We start from the raw sequence: 22758 nt of genomic DNA on the forward strand, positions 1-22758 counted from the left end.
CCACTCTTCCAGTGTGGGTAGATCTTGAGTTTTCCAACTCTTAGCGATGAGTATCCTTGCTGCCGATGAGTATCCTTCTGCCATACCTGTCCCATCAGCAACAGCTACTGGCACAAGCCAAATAGTTGCCTAAGCCTGCTATAAATATTAGAACGCAATCCAAAGTAATCTAATCTAGATGACGGCATTCATTTTAATGGATTTATGATTGTTCTCTTGGTTTCTTACGGGATACCGTAAGTCTGCAGCATTTACACTTGTAGTTGAGCAAACTCAAAAAAATGAGCAAGTATTTCACATCCCATTTTCCTAAGTTTTCAAAAATCCTATTTCGTTCAGTTTCATTGTAGTTGCCAAAAGTATACTTTCCAACTTTAATGGGTGGCATTATCTGAATGGGGGAAAATATATGCAGGTGGTTTTATCTGAGAAACGTTTTTAATACAAATCTGGAAGTCACTTCTGTGGAGTCTATTTCTGTCTCTTAGGTCCATAACTCTTGAAGGCAATAGGGTGCAATTCAAATGTTGTTTTGAAAATGGAGTCCCACAGAACTTCTCATATCTCTGCCTGCCAAAAACTTCGTACCTCAGCGGTGTGCCTTTTATCTGTTTAAAGAACTCTTTAGGAAACTTTTTATTTATCCATTATGATCCAAGGATAGAAGCCATTCTAATCCAAAGGGATAGCTGATTCTGTCTTTTATAGCAAAATCAACAGGGTTCCATGTTGTCAGATGTATGGATTTGTGTCCTAAGTTGACAGTGAAGGGGAAATGGTATAAGCAGTGGCCCTGTGTAATGCAAACAGCAGCAGTAGACCCACAACATTTCGATGTAGCTCCAACTATATACAAAAATGTATTTATCACTGTACCACGGTTTTCAAACTTGTTTCTCTTCATCCCAATGAGTAAACATGCCTGCCAACTGACAAAATGAGCTCTAGTCCACAAAAGGTTATGGCAAAATGAATGTGTTAGGCTTCAATGCGCCATGGGAATTTTTGTTGTTTAAGCCGTTCTTTGTTACCTGGTGAATACTGCACACATTTGTACTTCTTATATTGGCATATTATTTGCTCCATGGGTTGCAATGACCCAATTGCAGCCACTTGTCTCTTTTTAGAAAATATGTGATTAATTTTAAGTCACACTGGTAGTAAGTGAAAGAGAGGCTTGCTGTGCAATATTGCATTTAATGTTACATTACTATTTATCATGGTTTTAATAACAGTAATGCTTAAACTAAAATATAGCCTTTGCATTTCTGCTTTAGTTTTCACATGTCAGGCTCTGAGCCTTCAAAAAAAAAAAAGCTGCATAAAATATTTCTCTGGTTCACTGGTTTGCATGGTTTCTATTTTCTATGTAATACAACAAAACCAAAACACCAAACCAGCTTGCAAATATAAAGGGCAATTTTACTTAGTTCAGCAAATTAAAGTGCAACGTGCATATCAAAGCCTGGAGATACTTATACAGTCAACTAGTGGCACAACTCTGCTAATAATGTATATAATAATAGTGTCATAGCACAGTTGAAACAAGCAAATCGTTCTACAGTTAGTTATCTACTGGAAGCGCAAAGTCATGTACGTGGGAACGGTTTCAAGAAAGGGTTCTTCACATGGCCATATGTAGAGGCAGGGGTCATACATAAGTAGTAGTTGCAGACGAGCACCTCCTCACCATCCCACGGCAAAAGTAGTACAATTGATCAGAAGACCTGTACTCCGGATGTTAAGCAGGTTTCTCAACAGCTTCATCAGTCCATAATACTATACACTCAGCACAATACACCAAGAATATAAGATAACCACAGGCACAGCAAGTGTAGGTCTTTTATGCTGAAGTAATGATCCCTGACAAGTGGCAAGAGCAGATCCCCAATAGGACAAATAGCACATGGCCTGAGTGTCAATACTGAGAAGGAATTTAGCAGCTATCTGCTGGCTTCCCTGGCCAGTATTTATTGCAGTCCTTTCCCCTTTCTTGGCAAGCTCTGTTGCCTTCCCTAAAATTCCTGCTGAATTGTTTTCCTGAGGATAGAGGAGAGGACAACAAAATAATTGCAAGGGACAACACAAAACTATAGGGTTTAACTACAGAGCTGCTATTCTTCCGGTGGGACAATTTGGATACTTCGAGAGGGCAAATATATTTGAAATCCTGTGGCATTGGGACAACAGGAGTCTGGGTGATTAGAAATTGGGAAATAGTGAGAAAAGAAGAAGATGAATGTTACATCTCTTCTGCGCCTTACAAGGTGGCTGTGTCACATACAGTTTGACCTAAGGAGTTAAAAGGCTTTTTGTGGTGTCTTCCTGTAGTAGATTAATACAGCTACTCTCTTGTTAGTTATATTATTTGCTTAACATTGTTGTTCTGTTCTTAAACCAAAAAGACTCCCAGGGCAACTTACAAAATCAATACTAGGCCACCTCTTAAAGTTAACATTCTTACCACCAACCACCTGGGATGGGAATATTTCAAGCAGCTTTGTGCAGTGGCTGCTTTTAGGTGACAGTTGAGGGATGACTAAAGACAACTGGTCTCTCGGAAGAGGCAATGAAATTCTATAGTTCACCGTAGAGTTAGTAACACAATGCAAAATAATATTTGGAATATGCCTTTCCTGACTATGACCTGCAAATGGGAATAAATGAAGGGGTGGATACAGGAAATTCTGTCATCTAGAGGTTGCTTCCCATGTGACTGAGCCAATGTTCATAACAAATGCACATCGTGCTGGGGTATTTATCGTTGCTTTTACATTGTAGTTGGTATTGGAGTGTGTGTTTTCATCTAAAACGACATTTAAAAATAAAATAAAAATATGATGCAATTCTGATTTTGTCTGAGAGATCGACTTAGTCAGTGCTAACATCCCCATTTCAGCCTTTTCTTGGGGTGCAGTATCTGGACTTACCAGGCTGCTGAAGCAATTGTAAATTGTGGATGAACTCCAGGTTGTGGAAAAAAGGGAAGGAGAACAATAAAAAAGAAAGTGGATAGCTAGGAAATAGGTTTTAACCATTTTATTTTCATTCAAAAATCGATTGCTTGTTGTTTACTGAAGGTCGTAGCGCTGCCAGGAAATATTTCAAGCCCCTCTCTTGCATTTCTCTTTGGCTATGACTGAGGCTGAACAGCAGCAGTGCAAAGGTGATTTCAAGATAGGCTTGTTCGCTTCTTGATCCTGTGCCATCTCGCTTGATGCATGCACAAATGTAGCCAGAGGCTGCATACCAGCTTTGTTCTCCTGTTACTTTATTTAGCAAGATTACAAGAGGTGGAAAGTGTGTGAGTCATTGTTTTTCTTTTTTCTCCTTGAAAACCCACTGTCTCTCTAAAATTGTTTGAAGCATTTTTTTTTTTTTTACACTTGCCATAGAAAAGTGGCATATTTAACTAAAAAAACAACAAATAGCCTTGTGGCACCTTAAAGATTTACACATGTATTGTGGATGTAGTCCACTTCATCAGATATATGAAGTGTTATCCTGAATTTTAGGTGTGTACACACACACACACACACACACACACACACACTTTTCTTTGTACAAAATGAGTTTGTAAATAATAGAAATGCAGAAAAGGACAGACTGTGATAATAATTTTATTAACAGTAAACATCCTGGCATTGCTGAGCCAATTGACATGTGATTCAGTCCACAAGTGACAGCACTGTATTCTCTGGATGGTTTCATCAGCATCGTTTTGCAGACACCCTTTGAAGTTCTTTGTTCCAGTGTAGCCACCTTAAGGTCAGTTGCAGAGTGTGTTGGGAGGCTGAAATGTTTCCCTACTGTGCTTTTGATACTGCCATTTCTGATGGAAGATTTGTGTCCCTTCTTTTGTATATACAGAATGGCCTGCTTGCACTGTGTAGAATGCACAAGGACATTGCTGGCAGATGATGGCTTCTCACATTAGGGGGTGAGCAGGTGAATGGACCTCTAATGTTGTGGATGGCCTTATTAAGTCCTATAATTGCATTTACAAAGTAAGCTTGGGGACAGAATTGGCACCTGTGTCTGCCACAGGTCCCTGTGCTTATATCTCTTTTATATGGCCTCTTGTTGCTGGTGAGTAGTTAATGAAAGAGCATCTTCAGAACCTTACCAGCTTTGTACCACTGAATGTTCAAGTTAAGTGCACTGTTCCCCCCCCCTTTTTTTTTCCAAATGTGGCATTAACTATAGTCAAGAAAAACAGGAATGACAGCAGGAAAATCAGGTCTGAATATTAAATCTTCCCCATGTTAGCATACGGCTCTATCCTGATATGCAGCAAGGTGGGGGCGGGACACATCATAGAAGTTTGCTTACACTGTCAAGAAGTCATGAATATTCTATTCATTTCCAGTGACAAAGTCAAGATGGCATGAGATGCTGCCAGATTTTTCCATGAATTATTTTAAACTAAGAAGCACTGTTTCTCAGCCACTAGTTTTGTGTTTGAATTTCCCCAGTGCATTTATCATAACTTGATTTTCTAGCTCTGATAGCAAAGGTGAATGTTTTTCTTACGGCGCATATTCTAAAGCTGCACTGGCTTTCTTTTGGTTGTTTTATTTACTCCCAGAAACTAATTCAAACTGGAAAATTATGAAATAATAAGTTTAGTGGTTATTTCCTCAGCAATACCCTTATTGTTTTATGTTTTCAGCAATTTTAATTCTGTTCTGCCCCTAGATTCTGTAAGTCATGGGTGCATAACAAATGTTCATTAGCTATAGGCAGTGTGACTTCCAAGAGAGCATCTGTATCAATAAATATCACTTTGGGAATGGCTATACCAAACTAATAGTTGGGACCTTAATCTTTTTGGAAGCTGCAACTCTCTGGAGTCCCTGTTTGTAAGCAAAATGGCTCATAACAGCAGCAGCACAGCATGTGTCAGAATGTCGTTCGCTCTTAGACTAAATAGCCCCAGGGCTGCAGCTTTAGATACAAATCCTCAAAACACTTTATTGGTGGAGGGTTGGAAGGATAAGCTCTATTTATTTCAGTGGTGGTTGTACCAAAGAAGCAGTATAAAAGCCTGAGCAGCTTCTCTATGAGGAGTAGAGGTTAGTAACACAGAAGCAGTAACAACAAATATTAATATTATTATTATTCCCTATCAAGGAAAGCTATGACTATTTTGCAGGCATGATTCTATCCTAAACCAGCAAATTTAGGTTGTTCAGTTGAAGTGGATTAGGTGTTCTTATGCAACAAACCCAATTCCGAAATGAGCAAACAAAAAGCCAGACAAACAAATCAGGGTGAATGCTCAATGTGCAAGTCATCTGGAAGAGTGGAATCAGACTGAACTTATGACTTGATCTGGAAAATTAGCTCACAGGGTGCACAATGAGTGGTGTCCCCTGCACCTAAAATTTTCAGCCTAAGGACCCTTTTGACTTCAGAATTTATCTCAAACATGCACAGTGGTGTGTGTTTTTTTTAAACTTAATGTGACAAAAAATATCCATATTACCGTATTTTTTGCTCTATAAGATTCACTTTTTCCCTCCTAAAAAGTAAGGGGAAATGTGTGTGCGTCTTATGGAGCGAATGCAGGCTGCACAGCTATCCCAGAAGCTAGAACAGCAAGAGGGATTGCTGCTTTCACTGCACAGCGATCCCTCTTACTGTTCTGGCTTCTGATATTCAGAATATTTTTTTTCTTGTTTTCCTCCTCCAAAAACTAGGTGCATCTTGTGGTCTGGTGCGTCTTATAGAGCGAAAAATACGGTAAGCTTTACAGAACCCGAGGAGGTCCATTGTTAGTGACTGATAAAGGTAAGGCTGCAGCTATCTGGTCTCAAGTTCAAAACCTCAGACTGTGAAGGGCCACTGGTAACAGGGTTGGGCCAGACCTCCAGCCACACAACCCAGGCAGCACAATGTCAGGCAGAAGAAAGGAGAGGAATCAACTCCAGGTTAGGGGTGTGGAACTTAAGGCCCAGGTGCTGAATGTGGTCCTTCAGGCCTCACTATCTTGCTCATGGGACTTTCCCTTGGCAACACCCGCCTCCTCAGCCCTGTTCTGCATGTTCCCCAAGTGTTTCTGCCTCGTTGGAATGTGTCTTTGCATTCTGATAATGCCTCTTGCTTGCCTGGATAGAGAACAAAGAGGGGAGCGTGAATGTGCATAGAAACTAGCCTATCATTTTGTTGTTGTTTAGTCGTTTAGTCGTGTCCGACTCTTTGTGACCCCATGGACCAGAGCACGCCAGGCACTCCTGTCTTCCACTGCCTCCCGCAGTTTGGTCAAACTCATGCTGGTAGCTTTGAGAACACTATCATAGAATCATAGAATAGAATCATAGAATCATAGAGTTGGAAGAGACCACAAGGGCCATCGAGTCCAACCCCCTGCCAAGCAGGAAACACCATCAGAGCACTCCTGACATATGGTTGTCAAGTCTCTGCTTAAAGACCTCCAAAGAAGGAGACTCCACCACACTCCTTGGCAGCAAATTCCACTGTCGAACAGCTCTTACTGTCAGGAAGTTCTTCCTAATGTTTAGGTGGAATCTTCTTTCTTGTATCCAACCATCTCGTCCTCTGTCATCCCCTTCTCCTTGTGCCCTCTATCTTTCCCAACATCAGGGTCTTTTCCAGGAAGCCTTCTCTTCTCATGAGCTGGCCAAAGTATTGGAGCCTCAGCTTCACGATCTGTCCTTCCAGTGAGCACTCAGGGCTGATTTCCTTCAGAATGGATAGGTTTGATCTTCTTGCAGTCCATGAGACTCTCAAGAGTCTCCTCCAGCACCATCATAAGCATCAGCCTTCTTTATAGTCCAGCTCTCACTTCCATACATCACTACTGGAAAAACCATAGCTTTTACTATACGGACCTTTGTTGGCAAAGTGATGTCTCTACTTTTTAAGCCTATCATACCAAGGTAAAATTTGCATTAATGGTTCCACCCACTTTTGCCTCTGCCCCACCCACCACTGGGAGGGTGGAAGCTTGCCCAGAAGGGAGTGCGGGCCCTTAGTCAGGAAAGAATCCTCATCTCTGCTTCAGGTGCTACAAAACAGTATCATAGAACCTGAAGAGTCTTCCTCTTTTTGCCTGTGAGAGACCTCAGTCTGATGCTCTCGACTCAAATCTCACCCTGTTTTGACGAATAACGTGGTCATGGTCCACTGGGACCCCATATCTCATATCTGATTGTCCCATTCACTGCTTCTACCTACAGTCACACATAATTGAATTAGAAGACAAAAGTTACTGCCATGATTGTATGTTTTTGTTATACAGTGGTACCTTGGGTTAAGAACTTAATGCATTCTGGAGGTCCGTTCTTAACCTGAAACTGTTCTTAACCTGAGGTACCACTTTAGCTAATGGGGCCTCCCGCTGCTGCCGCGCAATTTCTGTTCTCATCCTGAAGCAAAGTTCTTAACCTGAGGTACTACATCTGGTTAAGCGGAGTCTGTAACCTGAAGCGTATGTAACCTGAAGCATCTGTAACCTGAGGTACTACTGTACAGAGGTATGCATAACTCCTCTCTGCCAGTAATTGTCTGCACCACCCTTCGTCCCCTAATTATTCTGTCATCACCCCTGTTTAAATCTGTGGGCAGCATTAGATACTTAATGCTTCCATGTAGCCTGTTGCAGCTAATTTAAAATGCAAGGCAACAAATTGTTCACTTACTTGAAGGTAAACAGCATTGTTTTGCAGCAGTGGAAAACTAACGGTTACAAAAATAGATTCTAAACATGGAAGGCTGCATGTTTTTTTTTTTATTTCTCTTCTGTGATATTTCATATTTGTGTGTTGTGGGAATATTGAGAAATTGGAAACAAAAATTGCCATTGCAAATGTAAACAGTGCGAAGTACAGTAGACACTTTCTTAAAATACAGCCTTCTGCTCAGCTAATAAGGTTCGGCTCAGCTCTGCTTTAAATTGACGTGCAATTGTATGTTAATTGTGAAACACTTTATAAGCTCTTTAGTCTTCGAAGAAGTTTCTAAGTGATCAGTGATTGCTTATAGGAAAGTTTCCTAGGTAGTTTATGTCAGTTTACTAGGTAGTTTATTTCTGTTATATTTTCTTCCTTCCAGTCTCTTTCTCTATTAATTCCTATTTTCTGTTCCCTCTTCCATGTTTATTTGGGGTTACAAGAAGTTTGGGGTGGGCAATGTGCTTGGCTGCTTGTGCAGCAGGGCAGGGGGAGTTTAGAATATAGCTTGTCCTGAACATTGAGCTTCTAGTTTTCCTGCAATTGGGATCCCGTTTAAATAATTTATGCATTGGCCTGGCTTGAGTTCGCCACTCCCTTAAAAACACTTCGAAGGTGCATGAAGAACTGGGGACAGAGAATAAAAGGAAGGAACTTGCTGACTGGGGAGAAAAAAACAAAATCAGCCATTATGGAGCTTCAAGTGGAATTGTCAAGGGTTGGGAACAGAGGGCTTGAAGAGACTGCTTAGCAATTCTGAGCTGGTTTCTTTGCAAAGTCTCAGCTCTCTATTTCTGGAAACTGACTATCTTGGGAAACCACCCACAGGTTGCTTTCCTCTATTGATTATGGTGCTGGCTGGGTGGTCTCCATCTCTGCAGTGGTTGCAAGCATCTTGTAGAGAGCCTGTCAGATTATTATAAATTGAAAAGGTAGAAACAATGAAGCTCATTGCAGGATAATGCTTAGCAGGTAGGCAGCCAGCTAGTTTGCAATGTTTGCAAAGTGATTTAAGAGGGGCCTAATTCCAAGTAATTGGGCTTACTTTTGGAGCATTGCAATGCAATCCTATTCAAAGTTAAACATGCCAGAATCCTTGCTAATTAAAATGATTAGGCTCTGAATAGAATTGGGCTGAAATAGTTAAAATGAAAACAGACAAACCCTGTAAGGTATTTCTCCCAAATTCTCAGCTACGAAGGTTGTTGCTCAGATCTCTTTCCTTTTGCTCTCCATGATATCCCACGTTCTGGAACTTTCAATGCCTCAGCCACTGGTATATGTTGAAAATATGTTGTGTGCACACAGTTAAATTGTCTTGCTATAAAGAGACAGACTCTGAAGCCTTAATTACTTGGGATCCATTTGCCCGCTTACCCAGGACGCAGAGGTGACAAAGAAGCACCAGGGATTCAGTTGCTTCGGAGAAAAAGTTTATTGTGATCTGCGCAGAGGCCACCAGCGGAATTATTTCCAAAGGCTGGGAGGGCCTAATACACGTAAGCAAGCAGTTTTTATACCCTCGCAGCACCTCCCAACCACCCCACCACCAGTAACTTATCATATCATATTCCCCCCTTTGCCTTATGGCCTCATTGGGTGTTGCCAGAGCATTTTGGCAGTGCACTCCTTTCGCTTATCAGTCAAGCCTGCATATCTTATTTGCTCCAGATGCATTTCTCCTCCTGCTCTCCGGGCGTTGCCTTCCAACTGTCAATGCACCCCCCTGCCCACTCCCTTCAACTCCTGCAGGTTTGAAGCACCATTGGGGAAAGGAGGACTCCCAGGGTCCCAGATCATATAGTTCACTCATCTGCAGGTTGCAAATGAAAATGAGAGCAAGCAAGAGTAACTCGCTTGCATTAAGCAATCTTGGATATCAACCTTATGGGTGAAGAGGGATTATAACAAGCAGGATTGATTTGCAGACTATGGATACTGGAGGTGTTTGGATTATTTAATGTGGGATACAAGGGTGTGTTCTTGACTGTGTTATTACACTGTATAATTTGCTGCTGTCTTAAGATCAGCCGTATTGAGTTAACTTTTTCTAAAGGCATATACAGTTGTACCTTGGAAGTCAAATGGAATCTGTTCCGGAAGTCCGTTTAACTTCCAAAATGTTCGGAAACCAAAGCGTGGCTTCTGATTGGCTGCAGGAACCTCCTGCAGCCAATCAGAAGCCGCGGAAGCCGCATCGGACATTCGGTTTCCAAAAATAGTTCGCAAACCAGAACAGTCACTTCCAGGTTTGTGGCGTTCGGGAGCCAAAACTTTCAAGAACTAAGCTGTTCAAAAACCAAGGTACGACTGTACACCACTTTTTTAGTCATACCATCAGCATGGTAACAGTGAGCTTTGATAGCTTGTGAAGTTTTAGTTTGCTTGATCTAATAATAATAATAATAATAATAATAATAATAATAATAATAATAATTTTTTATTTATACCCCGCCCTCCCCAGCCAAGGCTGGGCTCAGAGCGGCTTACAAGCAATAATAAAAACAAGATGAATGATTACAAACTTAAAAACAAAAATAAAACACAACAATTAAAATAATGGAACATTAAAATATTAAAATGTAGCCTCATCGCAGGAGGAGAAGGAAAAGAAGGGGAAAAAAGAGAGGGGGGGGGGAGGGAGGGAATCAAACTGGCTCCAAGCCAAAGGCCAGGTGGAACAACTCTGTCTTACAGGCCCTGCGGAAAGAAATCAGATCCTGCAGGGCCCTGGTCTCATGAGGCAGAGCGTTCCACCAGGCTGGAGCCAGAGTTGAAAAGGCCCTGGCTCTGGTCGAAGCCAATCTAACTTCCTTAGGGCCCGGGACCACTAGGGTGTTGTTATTTATGGACCTTGAGGCTCTCCGTTGGGCATACCAGGAGAGTAAAATCCCATTTTAGAGCTAGTATCTTCCCTTTACTCCCCATATCATTCTCACTAGCCAGTTAAAGGATGCCTGTGTGATACCAGGTTTTAACAAATGTATAAATCAAGCTTCTACTTTTTTGCTGTATGAAGGTCATATATTTAAAGCACACGTCTTTCCCCTTAAGAATCCTGGGAAATGTAGCTTACCCCCCCCCCAGAGCTACAGATCCTAGCACCCTTAACAAACTAAACTTTCCATAATTTGTATGCAGCCTTTAGTGTGAAACCGTTTGCAGTTAATAGTATTGGATTTCTCCCACCAACAGTGATCCCATTTCTATATTATTATTTATTGCAAACATTGAATAATTTATTTATTTATTTATTTATTTATTTATTTATTTATTATTAGGGTTATGTTTGTAACTATAACCCTAGTAAGAATTTTTAGCCCTTGTAAAATGTTGTTATCTGAGGTGCATTATATTTTTGTAGTTTGTTACTTATACTTGCATGCAAAATTCTAAGCACGAAGTGGTACTGTAAAGGCTAAGTCTGTAGCTGTTTCATTTTATCTGCAATTTTACAGCTCAGCTAAGGAGTGAATATGTAGTGGATAGCTGCACAGAATGTCTCTGGACACTGTATTTAGTAGGTAATAGTCTGATACAGAAAAGTATTCATCTGGAATGAAGCTGCTTTTTGAAGTGCATATATATCTGCCCTAGCTATTACTGTAATGATCACTTTAGGAAATATATCATTCCACGCTATTACCAAATTGGTATTTCCTTAAGTTTGGCAGTCTACTAGCTTTTTAAAGACGAACTATATATTTGGCCTCCTTGTAGCTGGCATTGCTTATTGAAGAGTGCAAGATAGAGGGAGTTAAAGGTGCCCGTGACATTTAAGTTAAAAGACTATTATTAATCTTTAAGTCGAAGTTAAAAGTTGGCACAGGCATCAGGAACTGCTACTGAAAGCCAGAACCACAGGAATGGCAGAACAAAACAAGGCTATCGAGACCAGAAGTTCCTTTTGTTTTAGAAGGGTTTATTGTCCCAGAAAACAATATCTTCATGTAGAGTGTCCTGCGTTTCTCTCCCTGTTTTTTACCCTGGTTACATGCTTTTCTTTTCCTTACCCAAGCAACTACAGTGGTACCTCAGGTTACATATGCTTCAGGTTACAGACTCCACTAACCCAGAAATAGTGTTTCAGGTTAAGAACTTTGCTTCAGGATGAGAACAGAAATCGTGCTCCAGCGGTGCGGTGGCAGCAGGAGGCTCCATTAGCTAAAGTTGGTGCTTCAGGTTAAGAACAGTTTCAGGTTAAGTACGGACCTCTGGAATGAATTAAGTACTTAACCTGAGGAACCACTGTACAGTGGTGCCCCACAAGACGAATGCCTCGCAAGACAGAAAAATCGCTAGACAAAAGAGTTTTCCATTTTGGAGGTGCTTCGCAAAACGAATTTCCTTTGGGCTTGCTTCGCAAGACGAAAATGTCTTGCGAGTTCCTGCGGTTTTTTCCCCCTTTCCCCCCCTTTTTCTAAGCCGCTAAGCCGCTTATCCGCTAAGCCAATAAGCCGCTAAAAGCCGCTAAAAGCCGCTAAAAGCGCTAATCCGCTAATCCGTCAATGGGTTTGCTTCGCAAGACGAAAAAACCGCTAGACGAAGAGACTCGCAGAACGGATTCTTTTCGTCTTGCGAGGCACCACTGTATGTGTTTTGAAGACACTAGTAAAATCTAGCATGCTTATCTGCCCCTCTTCCTATCCTGGAGCTTCAGCATGTATCTGTATTTGTGGCCAAGGGAGTGTTTGACTCATGTGCCTCACTCATGATGAGCAGAATCATCAGGGATCTAATGAATCCTTTACTAACGATTTATCCCTTTAACAGGTTCAAACTCTTAAAACTATCTTAAGTCTAGGTTTGGGAGTCCTTTCACAGCAACTTCAAAAGAATGTAATTTAATTATAGAGTTTATGTGCAGGCAGTGTTTTGAATACTCCAAACGTTTTTTTCCTGATTACCTGTCAGGACATCTTGACGTCTGTGGTTTGCTTGTCACCTCCAACAGTGAAGGTTGTCTCTCTGGTGTACTGTACTGCCTTAGGCACTTCATTAGCATTCATCAACAGACCTAGTTCAGTTCTGAAGGTACAACTAAACAGCATGGTTGCCCGAAATTTAAAATAAATTGATGCACTTCACATGACAGGCAGCTCTCCTTCATTCATTCGTCTGAGAGCAAGCGAGGCATTGGTATATTCCCTTCTATTTGAAATTATTTCATTTGTTAAACATTGCTGTTACATGGTGCATTAATACACATAAATATTTACATGCAGATTCCCAAAAAATGTATTTTCTATGGAAAATATTGACAGTAAACTACTGAAAGAGTTAAAGTAAAGAAATAAGCAATTTTTTTTATCTGCAAATTTAACAGGGAAAATAAAAAATAAAAGGGGAAAATAAAATTAAAGTGGAGAAAACAAAAGAGAAAAAATATACAGATAATAACAGTAAACCACGATAAGTTTACATCTCAAATGCATAGGTACATAGTGTACAGAAATAGAATATCAATCATAAAGTAGTATTAAAACATAAAAACCAACAAGAATTAAAAACTTCATAAATAAAATGTGGGATGGCCTGAGAGAGAAGAAAAGTTTTCCGCAAACTTAAAAAGCACTACAAAATTGAGGCTGTGTTATTTTAAAAAATGTATTATTTTTTTAATTGCATACAATTTGCAAATTCTACTTTATGGTTGCAGATTTAGACTTTAAATGTCCCAGGGGGCAAACCAACTAATTTCCCATCCAAACCATCCCAGATAATTGCCTCAATTAATTGGTATTCCACTCCAGATCATCCCAAATTAGTTCCTATTTAACTCATTTTTCCAACAAATCTTGCTCCAAATCAGTTATACAGTGGTACCTCAGGTTAAGAACTTAATTTGTTCTGGAGGTCCTGAGGTACCACTTTAGCTAATGGGGCCTCCCACTGCCGCTGCGCGATTTCTGTTCTCATCCTGAAGCAAAGTTCTTAACCCAAGGTACTATTTCTGGGTTAGTGGAGTCTGTAACCTGAAGCATCTGTAACCCGAGGTACCACTGTATTCTCTTTAATTACCCCTGATTAAATTGCCCTCAATAATATCTACATAGTTATCTTAAATTAATTGATTTTCTCAGATTAATATTCTACAAAATAAACAATATCGCTTCCCTTCAGTTCAATTTTCCCTGAATTCATTACCCACTCAGAAAAACTCAAGACCTGCAGAGAAGGTCCCTAGCAAAACACATGGGAACTGAAAGTCTTGGAAGCAGGGCAAACTACAAACCTGCCTGTTTCTGCTAAGCTCTTCTGTGCATAGATTTGAGTGACACATTGGCAGTACTAGAGTTAAAGGCACAGCAGGTGAAAGGCAAGGCTAAGCAGGATCTGAGACATTGATCCAACAAGCTGCATTCTCTGTGCCTTCTCGGTTTGAAGAGTGGGCAGGTGCAAGCCCTAATGTGGCAAATGCTCTGGAAAAGCAAATGGGCACTTCTGTGAGTGGCATGGAATGTGTGAGTTTTATTCATGCTGGTGCTGGAATTTCCATGCCCTTGGCAGTGGACTCAGTATCCAATTTCCTCTCATACAACTCCTCGAGTAAGGAGTAAGGAGTGAGAGGCTCCTTACAGACAGACTGGATGGACTGGGGATGGCCTGACTAAAGGTGTCTGAAATCACAGGGGTGGAACAGCTCTCTGACAACCCACTTGATCCCACTTTCCTGGGATCCAGCTCCTGCTCTCTGCTCCATCCACCAGCACTGGCATTTCTTGAGGTACCAATGCCACCTCCCTCATCCTATGCAGGCTCTCCTCCAGGTCATTTAGCTCCAATTAATTATCTTTGCCTCCACCTCTTCAGGATCCTCACTCTCTGATGATAGCTCCACAGGGTTCATAGAATAATTCACTTTTTTCCAGCTAAATATGACCCCTGTTATTAGTGAAGATTAGAAAAAAACCCAAGGTGTTTAATCATGATTGAATGTGTATCCCACTGCTCTATCATTTCACCATGTGTGTTTCAACAGAACACTAAAATGCAAATAAACTATAGTCATTCAGACAAATAATATATTTGTGCTTAATTCAATGGTTTAATTGCTTTAGATTATGTGAAGATTTTGTTCATTCAATCAGCTGGGTTAAGTGGCCTTTTTGAAGTTCCAATGATAAAAATATAGCTTTGTGTTATCATTTTTTCTGGCTTAAAATAACTAAACCTTGGCCCTCATTAACGAGTTCTCTTTGGGTTAAGGTTCTGTGAAGGAAGGTGAAAGGCTTTGTTTCCAAGGAAACAAATATGCTTCAGTTTTCATTGCGGAAAATGCTGTAACAGTGTTCTATAGCCAGGCTTGAAAAAAGTTAATGAGATTTTTCAAACATTTCCTAAGTATAATTAATTTTGTATTTTCCTAAAATAACGAGTGTTTCTTAAAAAGAGCTACTTGAACATTTTAAAGCATATTTCATCATACAAAATATAGTCCTTGTTGAAATATAGAGCAGTTTTTTTGTATGAAAACATGCTGTTCAATAGTCTTTAGCTCTGTTAAAATTTGTCTTCGTTAATCCATTAAAAAAACCAAGCCCTCTATGAAAATCATTTTGTATATTGCAAAAAAGAGAAAAGAAGTGGCACTATATTATTGACCAAAATACCAAGTATTTCCTAAGACTTGCCGGGCTAGATATAGAGCTCTATGGGACACCTGAGGGGCACATGGAACTAACAGGTAAAGCTCTTCCGTTTGCTTAACTGTTAAACACACAGAGGTCTTCCTGACAGTGAAGTAAATCTCTTGAAGACTTGTTAAGGTCCAAGTGTTTGTCGGAAACTGTGGATGTGCAGTTATAGGGATGATTGGGATGAGAGGTGTTGGACTCTCCTTCTTTGGAGGTTTTTAAGCAGAGATTGGATGGCCACCCGTCATGTATGATCCAGTTGAGATTCCTGCATTGCTGGGGGTTGGACTTGATGACCCTCAGGATCCCCTTTCAGTTCTATGAGTCTATGAAATCAGGCTTTTGAAACTGGGAATTAAGTGTTTGAGAACAAGCTAAGTTGATTATTGAAGGGTCCTAGCACTTAGGTGGATAGGATAGTTGTATTTTCCCTACCCCCATAAATTTTGTTTCTAATCGGCCTGTTTTTCCCCTTACTTCTCATGCAATTCTTCCTCTACTTGCTTTTTGTTTTCCTCTTTCATTTTTATCTTCTGTGTATCCTAATAATAGCCTGTATCTCCATAGGCCCACTCACACTTGGAGAGCCCATGACCCTAGGATGCTAGGATGTAGGCAATGCACAGCCAAAGCTCTGACTGAAAGTAATTCAAAGAAACCCAGTGGAAGCAGCGGTATAATTGAAGTTGAACACTATCTTCAAAGCTGTTTTCCTTGCTGAATGTTGTCAGGGACCAAAATTACCTGGGCTGTAATGATTATGCCATAGATTGATTTACCATTCTGCTTCCTATATTACATATAACATGTTACTCCGGCTGATAATTTATATCCCTTTATGCGGCATGCAATACAGATTTAAGTCGGGTATATTCCTATTGGGGCAAATTAAACAAGATACACGACATCTAGCAAACTAGACATGCCAATCTGTACAGCAAATTGTGTTGTTTTGACTGATACGTTTTCAGATAGGATGCCACAATTATTAATATGCCACAACACTGCTTTAAAAGTCACAATTTATGAGTATAAGCAGTTTTAACAAGAATCCTGGACAGTTTTATTTTTCTCATGGCCTCCTGGTTTTAGTTAATGTGACTGAAAGGAGGAAAAGAAGGCAAGGGCAAAAAGTTCTGATTTTGTATGTGTAGATATGTCTGAAGTCAACATAAATTAAAAGTCAAATGGTATTGAGAAAAGAAGTAATGTGGTACCCATATGTGTTTACTTTCCCTTCTGGCTTCTCAGTAAATTGCTTCTTAAATAAGCATTCAGAATAACTGCCTTCTCTTGCTGTTAGTTCAAACAGCTAGTGCTGTGGTCAGATAGATGTAAAGCTGATGCTCCTGGGGACGTTAAATCCAAAATGTGCATGGCTACACTGTTCATGAATGACTGGATTCCTCTGCTTCGTTCTCCATCATTTTAGCATTAGAAGACCCATCACTCCATCTAACAGCAAACTCAGCTGGTGAATGCTGACAGGACTGGAGCTAAAATGGGAGAACTGAGAAATGGCAGGGGTGACCTGCTTGCTAAGCAGAAACTCGAGATTTGCAAAGCACCAATGCACTTGTATCTTTAAAAAACCCCAAAAACAAACAACCCAAGGGGGCAAAGCACAATCCAGCATGGACCAAGTATACTCAGTAGCAATGGAGTGTTGTGTGTCAGAAAATAAAAATGCAAGACAAGGGTGGGGATGGAATAGTCTCCTGGAGGGAGGGCATGGCTGGCTGGAATCTTGGAGTATGCAGTGCAATGTTTTTTACGGGTCCCACTTGTAAAATCTGACATTAAGCTTCCAGAATTCACCCAAACCTTGCCTGTTTTCACAGTGCTGTTTTCTAAGTGATTCTTTTAAAAAGTCGTAGATGAGATGAACTGGTTATTCTTGCGTGCATTTCAGTTCTCAGAAATGCAAGATCGCTGATGTTATTGTCCACACTAGAGACTTGTCCTTCCTTCCTTCCTTCCTTCCTTCCTTCCTTCCTTCCTTCCTTCCAGGAATCTTGCTCACCACTTGGTCCATCAGCTTTTCCAGGGAGGGGCACTGGTGAGCCTCACAACACTTAGCAGGTACAAACACGTAATGTTGCCATGGGGGAGCACCTCTTACTGGACTGTTTGAAGCCCCTCTGCCCCCTCTCTGGCATCTTCAGACTTCTTTGGCATCTACCCACCCTTCCTAAGCACATTGCAGGAATATCTGGTAGTATTTGGAGCCAAGTGGGACCTGTAACAGATTCCTTGCAGGATTTTTGGGCTAATTGACTCAGTCAACAAGGAGCCCCCCTACTCTGCACTATCTACTGTCTCTCTCTCTGTTGCTCCCCCAGCCCTGCTCCTTTGGGTTGGATGCTTGTAAAAATAGGTTGATTTGGTCACATTTTGCTGGGTATGTGCGGGAATTCAACAGGTAGGATAGGTTTTGGTGAGCATCCTAAGGCACCTTTTTGGAATGGGCCAATGGAATGGATAAAGGTAAAGGTAAAGGTACCCCTGCCCGTACGGGCCAGTCTAGACAGACTCTGGGGTTGTGCGCCCATCTCACTCAAGAGGCCAGGGGCCAGCGCTGTCCGGAGACACTTCCGGGTCACGTGGCCAGCGTGACATCGCTGCTCTGGCGAGCCAGAGCCGCACACGGAAACGCCGTTTACCTTCCCGCTGGTAAGCGGTCCCTATCTATCTACTTGCACCCGGAGGTGCTTTCGAACTGCTAGGTTGGCAGGCGCTGGGACCGAGCAGCGGGAGTGCACCCCGCCGCAGGGATTCGAACCGCCGACCTTTCGATCGGCAAGTCCTAGGCGCTGAGGCTTTAACCCACAGCGCCACCTGCGTCCCAATGGAATGGATAGTGTCTCCTTTTTTCACATTGCAGGTTGGGTTTGCCTGATTGGTTATCACTTAGCACACCCTGCAGATCTTTTTTTAGGTTCGTTCAATAAATGTGCTCCATGTTTAACCAATTTCACCCTGAATCATGCCTCCTTATTTCCTGGCTGCAGTTGCAAACAATTGAACCTGTAGTTCTGTTACGGAGCTTTAGAGGATTCTGTAGGGAGAACCCAGGGGGTTTTCAGTTCTGTGAGTTCTTGTGTTCAAATAAGCTCTTGCCTGCTATTTTGAGAGACAAACGATGGCTCTGCTGCTGCTGCTGTTTTGTTTGTTTTTTGTCCATTGTTACTTACAAGCCACTTTTCAGCAAAAGTCTCCAGAGAGATATCTACTTGCCAGTGTTCGAAACTCCCGTTGCTCTAGGTGCGTTTTGCGACAAGGAATTACATGAGTGCAAGCAGTTTCTGGGCTCTGGGCACAGATCTGTGCCTTAAGATTTCAGGTTAAAACTGCAGAGTGGAAGGAAAGGAGGACCTTTTTCTGCCTTCCCACTTCCAGCCACTCTCTGAAGACTGGAGAAGAGACCCCCTTGAGAATATTAGGGGGGCAGGCAGGGGGAAGCATGGCTTTGTTTTTTTGCAATCTTCAGATGAGGACTAGACCATGTAAAAATGAATATAAGATTTTAGCTGCAGTTCATTCATTTTCAGCTTTGTATTCTTGTTATTTGCGTCCATGACCCAGGTTTAAGGTGCCATTCAGCTCCTAGCTTTCATCTTTCCATTTCTAACACTGCTTCTTGTTGCCTGTTGTGGGATGAAGGGGGTACGTACAGTACAGCGTGCTTGGAATAACACTGCTAGGCAGTATCCATAGGTCAGAAAAATAGTGGCAATGTTTTGCAACCAGGAAAGGCTGTTATAGTTTGGCACTGACTTATTCTGAAATAGGATGTATAATGTATGCAGGGGAAAGTTCACTACTGGATATTATTTGCAGTATATCATAATAATTGTTTTCCATTAATAACTAATACATCTTCCCAAACTAACCTTACTTATTAATCCAAATAGCCCTGAAATGGAAGTATACAAATGGTAGATTTCTTTTAAATTAGAATTGGAAGAAAATCATATGTCATCATTTCTTGGTAAATGTTAAAGGCAACCATACAGACATGTATGCAGGGTTGATAAATGTCATTTCATGTAGAAGGCGGATGTGTAGTGTGTGTGTGTGTGTGTGTGTGTGTGTGCATGTTTTCCTTTTGATTACATTTACTCATAATTTTAGTCTCTTTAAGGTATATCTCTTGAGTTACAGATCTCCGGTGTAGTGAAATATTTTAAAAGCTTCAGATGTATACAAAGGGAAATGAGTAATGAACTCTCCCTTAAGCTATTTTTTAAATACAAAATGTAATTCAGATGGAGATGTGTTTTAATGTGCATTTATCAGAACACATTCTTGCATTCGGTTTAAAATTGTTTGTATTTTTTTTTAACATATAGCTATATCTATCTATCTGTCTATCTATCATCTATCTATCTATCTATCTATCTATCTATCATCTATCTATCTATCAATCACCTATCTGTCTATCTATCTATCATCTATCTGTCTCTCTATCTATCTATCTATCTATCTATCTATCATCTATCATCTATAATGGAGATGTATAAAAGCTAGATGTCGTTTTGTAATATATCTGCCATTCAGTGATTATTTGTGATACATTATTTAGGGTTTTTTATTATTAAAAACCGCTCAGTATTATTTAGTTAGAGAATACAGCTTCAGCTAGAATGTTCCCATGATAGTTTAATACAGCACCAAGTGTCATTTGGTGTTTTACTCTTTGCCTCTTTCCAATACTTTAGAAGCAGGCGTGGCTAGTGGCCATGGGGACTTTTGGGGCGGGAGGCAGGAAAACCAACAGAAGAGGGAGCCAGAACCAGAAACAACTATTTCTACCTTCGTAGTCCTCCTTCACCCTGCTGAGTTCTGCAAGGTGAAAACTATGACCGAGGTTGAATCTACACCATACAATGAATCTTGGGAGAATAGTTTGTTAAGGTGCTGGGAATTGTGAAGGGTAAACTACAATTTCCCGGATTTCTTTGCCGGGGGAGGGGCTCTTTTAAAAATATGGTTTTTAAGCAGCCAGAGGAGGAGGAGGGAGCAGACAGTGAGGGCCACCCCTGCACTTGATATAAGTAAAAAGGTGGGCAGGTTGGCTTGGAGGAATGAAGATTGTGGTGGGGGAGGCCTGCCCCATTTGCCCCAACCTTCACCGTTTAACAGTGTTGTTCCAATATGCCACATTAAATGCATCCCACTTGTTCAGACATGTAGCATTGGGGATTTCCCTAGAGAAATTTTGCTTCTGATTTCTATTTCATCTTGCTTTTTCTGGTTAGGTGAGAGAATAAATGACTTTCTGACACATTAATTGGCATTATGACATCTGTAACAGCAACCCAACGACTTCTTACAACTGGATTATTTCTCAGTGTTTTTAGAAATTAGTGCGGAAAAAATGGCTGTGATCAACGATCTACTTTACATGTATTTTTCCAACCAGGGACTTTCCAGATGCTTGCTGAGGATCATGGAGTTTGTAGTCCAAAACATATGGAGAGCACCAGGTTGGGGAAAGGTGCCTTACAGTACCTGCATGCCATTTCTAACTCCTCCCATCCTTTGACATGATATTCTTTATAAAACAATGCTCTTAGTTTCAGAAGTAGTTTCTTATGCGGCATTTGAGGGGCAGGGGATAGGAAGACTGCATGAGAAACCAAACCCCAAAGCAACCTTGGGCACACAGAACTACTTGAGACTAATATATTCTGTTTCAAGTACAGGCTTTAAAAGAAATATTAAATAAAATGCAGCAATCTCTTAACACCGGTTCTTTGCGATAGAGATGTGATGAGCATTTGGGCAGGCCCTCGTGTAATTGAGCACCCCGATCAAACACTTGCAAGCAGAATTAAGGCAAGCACAGTTGTTCTTGCCACACTATGCTGGCCTTGATCTGCGATCCTTTTCTACATGTTCCCCATGTTCCAAGGAGCAGAAACTCACCTACAGGCAGGGAAAGACAGAGGTAGAAGCAGCGGCAGTAGATACTTCGAGGGAGCTGAGCATTTATTTTCCCCATCTAGAACAAGGACTTCAAGCCCCAGAACCCCCAGTGTGAAACAGCTATTGCACATATTATTATTAGCACTGATATATTTCTAGGACCTGTAATCGCAGGCCCTGGTGGAAAAAGAAGCTTCCCCTGGGGCCTTCGTAGAAGCCACACACGCCACCACTGTAATTTTCTGCCATGGGGCAGGTTGGGTCTTGGCACTGAAGAAATGGAAGGTGGAAGATGTAGATGCGCAAGTCTTTGTATTCTGCATTGAAAACTCTTAAAGCCCTTAATTATGTCCCCCCACCCCGCCCGCCAGCACACAACAACATTTGATTGGAATGCTTGCAAAAGCAGTGGGGTGATTCTGCATCCCTGATCAGCATGTTTAGACCATGTGTAGCAGTTCTGACACTGACAACATATCACATTATAATGAAATGTAGAACAATATACTTATAGAACTAGCACTAGCCATAAACATTTGGCTCTTTGAGTTCGTTTTCTCCAGTAAATTTTATTTTTCTTTACTTCTTCTTGCACGAGGATTTGCTTAACTGGCAGCGTGTGATCCCTGTTTACCACTTTACAGGGTGCAGATCACACTTACAGACATGCTATCTGTTGAAGACATAGAAATTTGAATTGCAAATCAGAGTTTCTGCAGTATTAAGCAGTATAGTCAGTGATAATGACTGAGTTGAATGGATTTGGTCTAGCTGAGTAATTTGTTGGAAGCCACAAGCAATTTCATCCTTTTAAAAATCAATCAGCGCTATTGTGCTGCATAAATTAGCCTCCGAGGGTTTGTAAATAAATAAAAAAAGTTAAAATGAAACTCTTGAAGAGGGGGAGATATTTTTTCCAAGGCTGAATTCTCCCCTCCCCCCCAAGCATAGGCATAACATTGTGTAAACCTCCTCACCATATAGCTGGTGACAGGGAAAAGGACTGAGGCTGAGAAAGAGTAGAGCTTGCCTAAAACCACGTGGCAATTTCATGGCAGGTGTGAGATCCAAACTGCGTACTTTCTGATTCCTTTCTCAGCTCTGCCTCTGAGCCACTATGCTAAGTCAGGTTACTTTTTGGCATACATGAACAACTCTAGAGTGTGTACACACCTAATGATAATGTGCATTCACTGCCTGATACAGATGTGTTTTGGGGGCACTGTACACACAGCACCATCCCCATGTCATCCCTGTCCCATCTAAAGCATGTTCTGCTTTAGATGTACTTCTCAAGTGCTTGCAGCTGCCATGCATACACAGAGAAGATTTTCGTAAGTCACCTCCTATTGGGGTGGACCTAGAAAAGCTGTGCTACTGATTCTGCCTTTCTTCTTTTGCTGTCCAACTTGAATTCAAACCAAAATGGCATATCTAAGCCAATCCTTGTCAGCCGCAGTTAAACTAGGACACTTAGGTGTTGGGAGCTATGCATT

The 22758-nt window shown here is 41.2% G+C and overlaps 1 protein-coding gene and 1 long non-coding RNA gene across 3 annotated transcripts in view; one reads left to right on the forward strand and one right to left on the reverse strand.

The window, feature by feature from the left end:
- Window positions 1-22758, forward strand: part of PDE4B (phosphodiesterase 4B) — a 256742-nt gene that overhangs the window by 125844 nt on the left and 108140 nt on the right. The window lies entirely within an intron of this gene.
- Window positions 13538-22758, reverse strand: part of LOC310846499 — a 76456-nt gene continuing 67235 nt past the window's right edge. Inside the window, exon 3 of the long non-coding RNA XR_014565350.1 lies at window positions 13538-13553. This is a non-coding gene — a long non-coding RNA (uncharacterized lncRNA). The remainder of the gene's footprint in view (window positions 13554-22758) is intronic.

Source organism: Podarcis gaigeae (assembly GCF_964106915.1).
Source record: "Podarcis gaigeae genome assembly, chromosome: 6".
NCBI lineage: Eukaryota > Metazoa > Chordata > Lepidosauria > Squamata > Lacertidae > Podarcis > Podarcis gaigeae.